This window comes from Macrobrachium rosenbergii, chromosome 6, assembly GCF_040412425.1.
Source record: "Macrobrachium rosenbergii isolate ZJJX-2024 chromosome 6, ASM4041242v1, whole genome shotgun sequence".
In the NCBI taxonomy this organism is placed as follows: domain Eukaryota; kingdom Metazoa; phylum Arthropoda; class Malacostraca; order Decapoda; family Palaemonidae; genus Macrobrachium; species Macrobrachium rosenbergii.
The window spans coordinates 17,865,053-17,877,499 of record NC_089746.1 but is presented as its reverse complement, the minus strand read 5'-3'; the positions used below and the strand labels follow the sequence as shown (position 1 = coordinate 17,877,499).

Here is a 12,447-nt window from a genome sequence, read left to right as displayed (position 1 = left end):
ATTAGCCAGGAGTAACCTTACTGAAGTCTTCATTTATTTTTGGCAGCACATATCGCAGCTTGTAGTAGGCATGTGAACCTCATGAGTAGCAAAACAATCAGGGTGATTCAGGGAATAATAATTTATTGTGGAGTGACCATAATGCTGGGCAACTGAGGAATATTCTGTTGCCGTTACAGGACTCTTGTTAAATATGCCTTTGTTCTAGACAAATGTTAAATTCCTGCATTTTTTTAGTTTTGGTTTTCTTAATGGTTTATGCAGTATGTAAGCATTTTATTTTAATATCATGATCAGCTTGACGGATTTTTCATTCTGCACACACACACACACACAGACACACACACACTGCTACTTTTAGTTACGATTAATTTGGACTTGTTTTCATTTATGGCTATGAAAGATTAGCATCATAAGTGTAGAAAGTGTATTAAATAAATCCTTGGTTTCTTCAGAATAAGTAGCATCTAAATCACACAAAATAAATACTATGAAGTGTATTTGACTAAGATCAACGAGTTGTCAGTAATATTTTCTTAAATTAATCAGATAAAATCTTATTATTCACTTGTCACATGAGATTTTATAATTTTGCGATTGTATGCGCGGTTTTTACAATCTTTCTTCCTAAATGGGTGATTTTTTTCTCTAGGATAATTCTAAAGACTTGACATAATACTGTGCTGTACTCTGTATTTAATAAAAGTGTTAATGAATCATGCATATTTAGAAACAAATATAGCATCCACATGAACAAATCGAAAAAGTTTGTTTAAAATCATTGCATTGGTTAGGTGCTTGAAAGGATTTTAGAAGACCACCATAGCTACTCAAGATGTGAAGGTTCTAGCACACACTGGTGTACCCTAAGTAGGAGGCAGAAGAATGTCAACACAGCTCATGTACAGCAATTAAAGAATAAATCTTGTGCCATTTTATGATCCTGTTTTAAATTTACCCTCCTATCCCTATGAAATGTTATTTCCCCACATTACGAAGGTAATTTCTCATTTTAAGTAAATTTATTAAAACAGATTTATGATGACAAATCAAGATATGTAATAAGTATTTTCCTCGTGTATTCTTGCATTTCATAAAAAATGGAAAAAAGTGTGAACCAGCATTTCCATTAAGGTATTAAGATAATTACTTATATGCTTTAAATTTCAGTAGTCAGCAGTCATTTCCAGTAGTCTGCAGTCATGACCATATATGAATAACTGGAAATTTTCATTAACCAGCACCGTTTAACCAAGGTGTATTTAAGCAGGATTCTGTTTTTTTTTTTGTAGATTTTGTCTTTATGGACTAAATAGTTTAAACACTGCAATTTTTCTAAGTTGTATGAGTGGGTTAGCTACAGGCATAGCAATTCTAATACATGAGAATTTAAAGCCACAGGTAAAAATACGGTATTTTATTCCAGAACGCTGAACAACACTTGGAATTAATCCTATTTATGCCACCCTAGTTTTCAACCAACAACTCGATCAACGTTTGGAAACAAAAAATCTCTGATAGGAGAAATTTTCAGATGTGGCGTATGAGAATTCAGATGATCTGCGTTTTTTTATGTAACGTTTTGGCCGGCAAAGCTTAGTATGACGAGATAGCTTAGTTTTTTTTTTTTTTTTTTTATCTTCAAACGTAAATGGTACCGTGGTAAAACGGAATTGTTTTGTATCCCCTAGAAATAGACTTATAGTCCATTCTCTTTAATTTCAAGAATATAGAAAACGTAAAATAAAGGATAAACAGCATTAAAAGCATTATTAGCCCTTTTTTTCTTATATACGCTTACTCATGTCGAAATAAAACATCAGTAAGTGCTGTGAAAGCTACCTTGATTACCTTATACTACCTAAGATTGTATTCATTCTGATATTACGATTTCTTTAAAATTAAGTAACATTTAGTGTCCGGTATTGTCCGATAAAAAAAATGGTAGCTGTTACGATTGTGATAAATAAAATTAATTAAAATAAGTAACTATATGTTAATATATTTAAATTATTTAAATGCTGTATATTTATTAGATATATTTTATTTTATTTATTGGTAATGTTGCGTAACGTACACAAATAAAAATATTTAAAATTTATCGTATGAATGAAATCGCAGTACAGTGTTTACTTTCGGTAGGATTTAAACCTGTTGGCTGTAATTGGTTCCCTTGTACAGGTAAGTTTAAGAAATTTAGTGTCCATTTTACTTCCTGTGAGTGCATGATGAGAATTTTATAAGTAGGGATCATGATGTCGGCCAGTTTTAGTTCGTATTATATGAAATAAGTAAATAACGAACCGTTTTACCCAGAGATCATCTTGTCCGAACTTGCAGGCTACCTGAGACTCTGCTTTGACGGTGGCCGTTAGCATTATATTCGTAAATATAACGAGATAACGGCTGTGTTTTAACCATGTGTTTTTAGATTATTTAGAAATTAGAAAATGGTTATTCTTTATGTGAATGCAGTTAAAAGGTAAACATGAATAGAGACATGGATTTAAACCGATTGATAGTAGTAGTTGGCAACTTATTTGTCGGCATGTTTGAAACGGTTTGGTAACGTACTGCATTTGTAACAACCTTAAATATTCAAATTAACGCTGTGTTATAATTTATATTTTTCTTGGGTAAATCACATCAAAACAAAAATTTCTTCTCAATACTTGTCACAAATGCCTAATAGCAGAGAAAAAAGAGTGTAATGGTTACCTGTCGTATTTATTAAATGAAAGGCTACCTTATGATTTTTGCATGAAAAATCCAAAATGCTTTTTCATGCAAAAATGGTGGCACCTTTGGAAATGGCTGGCTGAGTCTTCCGAAAAATTACCAAAGAGTGTAATGGTTACCTGTTATTTATTAAAATGCTTAAATGTTACATGCGATGTGTTCAAGCTAACCTGCCTCAGGCTCATAGGCCAACACGAGAGGTTGTGGTATTGTCAAAGCTAAGTTGACATTAGCCCAGCTACTACTTAGTTCTATCCTATCTCCGGTTTGGCGTCGGTGACCCTGGTAGTTGTGACGCCAGATAACCCACAATTAATCAATCTTATCTCCGGTTATTTTTCGGAAGACTCCAGCCACCTCCCACTTTATAATTTAAATTTTTGGGGGGTAAAACACATCAAAACGAAAAATTTCTTCTCAATGCATGACCTTTGCAAATGCTTAATAACAGAAAAATAATTAATCAAATTACGATTTATAAAGTGAGACAGTACCGGCCCCTCACCCTCTTCCATACATGATACGGCAAAATTGTAACCAGTAAACACCCCTTGGTTACCCTAGGTTGGTATTTTCAGGTTCCTTTAGTGCCCTATCATTTCCTAGCCATTTTTGCATGAAAAACTCAAAATGGTTTTTCATGCAAAAATGGATAGCTGGAATCTTCCGAAATGGCTGGCTGGAGTCTTCCAGAATGGCTAGCTGGAGTCTAACGAAATAGCTGGCTGGGGTTTAACAAAAAAATTACCGTTTCTCCTTGTTGAAAAGGTTTAACTTCATGAAATTGCTTTCTGTAGGCTTTATTTTTATATGTAGCTTACGTGGATTATGGTTAAGGGTAGGCTAGCCTAAACTTAATGGACGTTATTCAGAATTTTCGTACAAACTTAGGGTTGCCTTGTGAATACAGGCGAGGTATGTCCTAATACCGTGTTGAATCAGGTGAAACAGCGATTAGTAATGGTAATTTCTCAAAAACATGAAGCATGGCTGAGGCTATATACTCTTCAAAGTTATTTTATGTTTGGTGCATTTTTGACAGTTATTGTTTTGGCAAATCACTTTATTTCCTAGCTGTATGACATTCATATCTACCAGTTATGAGGATCATAAAAGTATTGGCTGTCTATTAGGGTAAAAAGAAAGTATTTGATTCATGTATGTAATCAGTAACAAACACAAGGAGGGAAAAGTGCAAACAGTATTCAAGTTGCAGTGGTTATTCCTTGATACATCCTAACCTAACCTGTGATGCTGCATCCTGTCTGATCTGGGGGCCTTTGAAACTCTCCCTTATAATCTTTGGCAAATGTATGGCATAGGCAAATATAAGTATATCTCCTAACTTAGCCCAGGATACTGGTTCTTACATGGAAAGGGGCTTCCCCAGGTCTGATTAGTGAAGTAGCTTTGCCCCCTCTCCCCCTCCCCTCCAAAGCATCATACACATACCTTAGAGGTTAGGCTACCGTAAGTTTGGGAGATCAAGGCTGTGTTTCATTAGTAGGAGAGTATATAAAGCTCCCATATTTAGATGTAGGTTTATCTGGGCTACTTTGAAGAGAGCTTAATGCAGACATTCCTTTCTCTTGTGCTTGTTTAAACATCAAATGATTGTCATAGTAATTTGTAAAAAAAAAAAAAATGTATTTCATACTAAAAGTAGCACACAGTTAAACAGAATTAGCTGGTGGATAAAGATGGAGTAAGTTGTGAGAGGTTGAAATCACTGCTTCCTGTGGAGATAATCAAAACTATCGAGATAATTGACATTGAGGTTTACATATTCCCTACATGCTGAATCTTGACATCACCAATCATCAGTGTCTTGAGCTTCCATCCTCGATAAATCTCTTTATCATGGCCACAAAAGTATCAGTATTTTGTTGGTTTTACAAGACTGCTTATTACATCAGTATATTCACATTGGACTGTGCCATAGTTTCTGTACAACCAGCTTTCATAAATCTTTGGGTTTTGCATATTTGTATGAGGTTTGCCCTGACATAATTGCACATTGATTTTTGCATGTTGAGTGTTGATCTTTATTAACAGTTTGTTTATTTTTTGTAATGTTTGTATATTTCAGTAGTCAAGCTGAGACTTGAAATACCTGTAAAGCACATTAAAGCTAAGGGGTGATCATATTTACCTGATAAAAAGTGATTGTGAAATTTTTCACAGAATACCTTGACCCATCTAACCCCTTAATGAAAGAAGATTGCTAATACTGTACAGGAATGCTATCCTTATTTAGCTTAAAGGTTACTATGGCTGTCAATCATGCAAGCAGCTGCTGTATTGTTGACAGATTCTAATTGTCATAATATCCATTATCAGTATGGTGTTAAACCAGTTAATGAGTTTTAAGACAAAAAATCAAATATTTAAAAAATACCAAAATCATTTAATGAGACAAAAATCACTAAAAACATCCAGCCTAATTTTTTTATTTGTTATATGGGTCCTATTTGGAAAGTGTTGGATGGCTTCATCCTTATCGAACAACAGATTGTCATATAAACTACCCATGAAAATGGAGAGTCTGTTCTTTCATAAAGGATTTTATTACAATCCCTTCTTTCATGTGACCCCATGCAGGGACCACAAGGTCTCGCACAGCTCCACTCTTCGTGTAGATGATCTTTTTTACATTCAGCATCAGGGGTTGCCGTAGATAAATTAAACCACTTGGGTTAATAGCATTCTTGGTTTTATTTTGTTATAGTTTTTTCCAGTTTAGAGAGCTGCAGAATATACGGTATTGTAGACTAACAAAATGCGTTTCTTGTAACAACACTTAAATGCCAGTTCCACACATTGTCTGTTCATAATTCTGTATCATACTTACTAATCCATCACTTTCCGTACAAAATGCACAAGAACCCTTTGGAGCATTTAGTTTTAATAAGAAACTTTACTAAGAGACCACTAGCAGATGATTTATTAAATGATAATACATTTTACCATTGTAGAGGGAGGCCCACCTGTGCACACCAGCGCATGAAACGTATAAATTTCATGGCTGTGGTACAAAAAGAGCCTTGAGAGACATCAGCATCACAGAATGATAAATGAGGATGTCCAGAGAAGGGAAATTTTGTCAGACTGATGGAAACCATCTTTTAAGAATGGATGGTTGAATAAAAATTTAATGACCTCTTTTGCACTTCTCTGATTGAGATATGGTCTGTTTCATTGTAAATATAATGATAGGGAAAATTACTAGAGGAAAAAAATCTCCTGACTAGGGTCAGAGAGGGCAGTTGCTCACACACCATGACCGGTGATGTTTGATGGAGGCACAGTATAGTACAATTAGTTATACATATGAGTGGTTATTGATCTCGATTTCAAAACTTTTTTTCCCGTATTTTATGGTGTTTATATACCATGCCACAAATAGGTAAATTTTTTAAATTTATGCATAAATTTGGGAATCAACTTAGGGTAGCCAAAAGCTGAATTGGGTTTTAGTTCATCTGTTGACTTATGCTGTATCTTGCCAATTCATCATTCAATCCTTGTATACTGTCCTTGCTATTCATCATACTCTGCAAGGTGACAGAAATGTCATAATTCCCCTCTTCTGGTCTTCCCCAGTAAAACTGGACAGCAAATTGTCTAATTAGCTCTTCTGTTCTGTTAGGGGTCTTTTTTGATCCTAGGCGATTTTGCACTAGCATATCTCTCATATTTCTTAAGATCGAAGCTTTATCCTCCTCGATTTTTCCTGTCTTTAGGAGGATATTATGTTCCATAAGTTTTGGTCCATTATTTCCCTGTAGATAATGTGCAACAAAAAGTAATATCTAATCTGTTAGGGTCAAAATTGACCCATACCCATGTTTTGCTATATTTGTCGGCAGTTATTCACTGACTGCATAAAAATGTTACGATTTTTGTAGTTACCCATTCATATTTGGTATTCAAGTTTTCTTTAATTAATATATTAATAGAAAATCACCTTTCCCTTACGGGATGGAAGTAATGAAGTGAAAGAAGGTTCAGAAATCTTTCCAAGTTCATCAACATTGTATAAGCAAGTCTTTCCCTTATTGTAGCATTGTTTTCTTTGAACTATAATGATTCGGAGATAAAATTGTATAGAGAAATATACGGTGTCATACTACACTATCAATTATTAGCAGGTAAGAGTAAAAAATGTCATTTTTTGGACGCTAAGACAAACAATTTCTTACATGTTCCAGAAGTTCCACACCATATTCTGTAGTCAAGTTTTATGGTCGGGATAATGTTAATGAAGAAAGTGATTGTATACATTCAGAAAGTGATAATGGTGAAAGTGACCATCTTTTAGTGAATGATGACTTTCAGTCAGTGACACTGACTATGAAGATGAAGAACAACCGTCTTCCAGTCTAAATTCCACATCTCAAAAAGGGAAATATTGATACTGACTATGAAGGTGAAGAGCAGCCGTCTTCCAGTAGAAGTTTCATATCTAAAAAAGGAAATATATGGTTGCAGAAAGAGCATACAGTATATGCCATCGGGTAGGAAAAGTACACAAAATATCATTGGTCACACCCCTGGTATCACTCGTTATGCTGCATCAAGAATGTCAGATATACTAGGCTGCCTGCATTTGAATTATAACTCTAAAAATATTCAGTATCATTTTGGAAATAACAAACAAAGAAGCTAATCGTGTATTGAGTATAGGAAATATCGTTAGTCTAGGTGATCTAAAGGCATTTTATGGATTACGGCTTTTAGCAGGAGTTTATAAGTCTCATGGAGAGTCACTTAGGAGTCTTTGGGATGACACATATGGACATCCTATATTTCGATCTACACTGTCTTTAGAAATATTTTTGAAATATTCTAGGTCATTAGATTTGATGATAAAGAAACCAGAGCACGAAAGAGATCCAATGACACGCGTGTCCCTGCTTTAGATGTTTGGAATACTGGGGTGGAGAGACTCCTTCTGATGTATATAGTCCATGAGCCAGGTACCCAAATATTGAATTTGACTACCAAACAGAGGGACTAAATGCCATTATGGTTTTTAGTTAGCTTGGTGCCTGAGGTATATGAAAATATGACCAGGACTTTCCAGAAGCCCAGCTAAATACCATTTTGCCGGCCATCTTTAAAGATGGCTGCCATTTTGAGGTAGATTTTTCTTTTCTCGGGTAATGATCTGTAACTCTGGTTCAAATAGTCACAGACAAGCAAATTTTACATCAAACTGTTCAGGATAATATTCTACAGACAGGGAGCATGCAATATTGAGGTTAGGTCATCCATACTATGAAATGTCCTAGGATTTAGATTCGAAAAATCAAAATGTTCACCTTTCCAGTATAAATGGCTATGGAATGTTATTCTAAGGTAGCATTGACCTTTAGAACCACATATCACAATTAATCATCCTTTATTTGGATTGAAATACCATAACCAGTTTTTGCATAATACAAACGCACAATATTGCGGTTCACGGGAAAAATCAACGAATACCATCAATTTGTCCATGTTGCTTTTCAAAGACACATGATTTGTGGTGCTTCATTCATCATCACTATCTGATGAATCCTCCATATCCTGCTGTATTTCCTCTTCTTCATTTTCCATATTAGTGCATGTTTGCAGCTGACAGGCTGCAGCAAGTCCATTCAAAATACATGGGCAGTCCGATGGTCGACAAATTCGGACACACTTAAATGACATTAAACCCAAAACTACTTCTGGGGCTGGGGGAGTAGTCATCCATTGTATTACCAATTTTTGGTCCTCAGACATTTTCCACCCATGGCCTTGATTAGGATCAGGAATATCTAGCCAGTTCTCAAAACATCGCCTCCAGATTGCTGATTGATAGTTTGCCCGAAGTGTGTGCTGAACTAAGGTATTCTGGCATGGTGGTAGTTCCCCAGATTCTGGTTCTCCAAGTTTGGAAAATGCTGTCCTGTACTTTTCATTTTGAGCAACTAGCTTCAATGCTTTTAGTTTTCCCTGTCCTGCAATTGCGCTGACGGTGTCTCATCCAATCCATGAGTGCAACCCAATAAAGCAGAGCAAATTTCACCTCCAAGTGCTGCAGCCAATTTGTTGATGTCAACAAGCCTAACACGAGATTTGGGACCTCTTCTAATGAGGAGTTTGCAGTTAATCAATTTGTTGAAACCAAGGCAAATCACAAAAACATCTGTATCATCAGTTACACAACACAGAGGGATAGTTTTCAGCAGCATGTTTGGCATGCAGCAGTAGACGTGCATCCGCTTCTTCATGGTTTCATGTTAGGTCATGAACTATTTGCCAGTCATTCTTTGTTAGTCTAAAACATATCCCCAGATGTCACTAACAAAACCTTTTCTCCTAGCGTTTGTCCCTTTTTTTTTTCATCCTTCCAGCTTTCTGCCAAGAACTTAGTAAGATTATCCTTACTTTCTTAGCAAGCCAGCAGTCGCCTCCAATTTTTTATTTTGTGACCTGTCCTAATTTTGCTAAATACTACACCTTCATGTGAACCACGATTCTCACGCTCAGCTGTTTTAATAGATTGATCTCTCTGTAAATCAAATACGACATCAATTCTGGAACTTGTCTGGCCATGGTGCAGCATCTGTTTCAATATAACATTGGATAGCTCATCAAAAGTGCGATTCTCTCCACTAACTTTTTGCATGACCGCCATTGTATCAATAACTGTGGCATATTGGCCAGGTATGACCTCAGCAGGTGATACCTTACTCGCCAAGTGTTTGGCTAAAAACAGCTTTGTTGGTCATTTTCATCACACCATCAGTACCTGCCAGTGACCAAGGTAAAGGCCCCAGAGGGTGACTAAGGACATCAAGCATGTCCAATTTGCGGTTCTGTGCTATGAGAATAATGTTCCCACATACCGCGGTCAGCTTTTAGAACAGTTTCCTTCTTTGTACCTTGTCTTTTTCATGTTCTGAAATGTTTTCAGCGTAAGTTTTTTTATGGGGTCATAGAGACCTCCATTTTGCAGTCGCTGTCTTTGGAAATTTTGGTATGCTGCTTCTCATTTTTGGTGCGCTGGGAGCAAATCACTGGAAATCTCAATTGATGCAACTGCTCCAGTGGATATATTAATCAAGTCTGGTGGATCTTTTTGAACTGGATTTATCCAATCATTCTCCATCAGATCCACCAACGATGCTACATCAGCTTCATCTCTTTTTATTCGCGTCCTTTCCAGGTTAGGATGACTAAGTTTTGAGCCCTGAAAAGAGATTTGCTCACGCAATTGCCTTAGTGCTGCTGCTCGATGTTCTGCAGTCAAATAATACCTGTTAACTGTCACTGGCTTCAAACTAAAACCACGTGTTCCACTAGCAGTTTGGGTGTCTATTTACTGTCTCCTCAGTGGTTTGATCTACTGCAATTCGTGCAAAAGGATTTGATGACCTGAGCTGGACAGAGAAACCACTATTTTGAAAGTGATCATATAAATCAGGTCAGTTGTCCTGTAGATGAGTCATTTGGGCATAATATATTGAAAGATACCTTGCATAATTAGTTTTGTCCATTGCAAAGCACCAAGGGATCAATTTGCGGAATTGATGACGAATGAAGAGACCAATCACCTTCTCTGTCTGCACGCAACTTTCCAAGTAAAATGTCCACCATGTCAGCATATGCCATCCAATAGGAAGCAAGTGGCCCCTGTTGTTCCTCAGTTCTTTTAAATATTCATCAAACAATACTTGTATTCTCTTATATGGGTCACTTGCTAACACAGACTCAAATACAAATGAAGTAATATTCTCATAAAGCTCAAACAATACATGATTGATATTACGCAACACTGGAAGGTCATCTATGAGACTGTTTTCCACCCAGTCGGGAAAACCAGACCATGCAAGTCTCATTAATGACTCGTACATCAGCTTATGGAAACGTACAGCACGATTATACTGTCAGCCTTCCAACATTTTGTTTGCTGAACCTTCAGCAATCACTCCAGATTCCACAGCTAAATCACGAAGTCCTGCATCTCCTAACATTTTGCCAGCTGTTGACATTAAATTGCAAATAGTGTGGAAATTACCCATCATTAAAACAACACCACTATACTTCTCTGGTTTTTTCCATGCTATTTCTGTTGCTTTTGCAAATAAGGCTTGATGAAGGACAACTGCAATATTTCGATGATGATTGAATGACTTTAGATTGATTCAAAATTTCCTGTACAATGACCTTTTCTGTTGCAGGAGCATTTATGGTTGGTAGATAACCAACTGTATGTGCAAACACTTCAATATTGTCCCCAGTCAAAATATTGAAGCCTGTCCAAGAGTTAACTGTCTGGTTGGTTAGATCACTTGCCCGCTCCATTATGAACAGATTTTTCTGGTGAGCTTTCAATGCAGCTGCCGTAAACATTACGGATAAATCATTTGGAGTTATTGGTGGTGGGCCTTTTTCTCTGTCCAACTGTATAGGTTGGAAGTGGAATATCAGATGCCTGGATTGTTCTTCTTTCTGCCCTTCTTGTTGATGGTCACTAGCGGTGTTGCTGCACATGTCATTGAAGTGGCCTATATAATTATTCCATTGACTCGATGAGAAGTTCCAGCTCCATTGAGTACCTCTTCTTGTCTGTCGATATTATCAAAGGCAAGCACAGTAGGAACAGAGGGATGTATGTTTGAAGGAAGGGGAAGCATGTCATTGTCAGCATTCTCAAGCTTTTCCAGGCACAAAGCTGTATCAATCTCTTCTAAAACTATATGATTCGAAAAATCGACAAAAAAAAACTATTGTTTCTGTAAATTTCATGAATAAAACAAAATAAATAATAGAAAAACCAAACAAACTATGATTTAATAGATGAGTATTCTTATTTTGAATAACTGGTATGTAATAAAATTGGATTGTGATAAATTGATTCAGTTCAGAGAATTTTTTTCTGAGATATAGTATATTTGCTGTAAAATGGCATCCATTTTTCAAAATAGCCGCCCAAATGCTATTTAGCTAGGAATCTGGGAAGTCCTAGTCTTGATTCTAGTCACTTCAGACCCTAAGCTAAGTGAAAACCATAGAGGCAATTAGTCCCTCCATATGGTAGTCAAATCTGGTCTGGCTCATGGACTAATATATCGTCAACTGTTGCTATAGATGAGCGACTGGTTCCTTTTAGAGGAAACTGCCTATTTAGGCAGTATATTCCATCAAAACCTGATAGATATGGAATAAAGATTTGGGCAGCATGTGATGCAGAGAGTAGTTATCTTGGGAATGCTGAAGTTTACACTGGGTATAAAGAGGAGTCTGTAGAATGCGAAGAGGGGAAACGTGTGGTGCTGCAACTTGCAGAAGGCCTGAGGTAGAATTGTAACCTGTGATAACTTTTACTGTAGGTTAAGTATAGCTAAGGAAACTAGTGTTGGAACTGTTAGGAAGGAACTCTGAATATCATCGACCCAGTCGAAGCCATATCAGATGGTATGGATTCCATACCAGACAAAGTCACTCTTACTCATACGGTTGATTACGTTCATTTTCTGGTACACAAGCTAAAAAAGAATACAGCAGTTGTCAAAGTCATGTGAAAGACTTACTTGAAAGTTTGCAGTTAACATGATGTGGTGAAAGAGAGAAAAATAAGTCCACATTTCCTAGTCTCGTGGTTACCCTGATGTGTTGTGAATATTCTGATTTAGGATTATCAGGAAATTTGTAGGTCCGCATGGAAATATAAAA

The 12,447-nt window shown here is 36.4% G+C and overlaps 1 protein-coding gene across 1 annotated transcript in view; it reads left to right on the top strand.

Annotated features, from left to right (window-relative positions):
• Window positions 1–2,088: 2,088 nt before the first annotated feature.
• The window catches only part of LOC136839251 (serine/threonine-protein kinase VRK1-like), a 172,604-nt gene continuing 162,245 nt past the window's right edge, over window positions 2,089–12,447 (top strand). The window contains exon 1 of the mRNA XM_067105023.1: window positions 2,089–2,181. The gene's annotated coding sequence lies outside the window, so the exon portion shown is untranslated. The remainder of the gene's footprint in view (window positions 2,182–12,447) is intronic.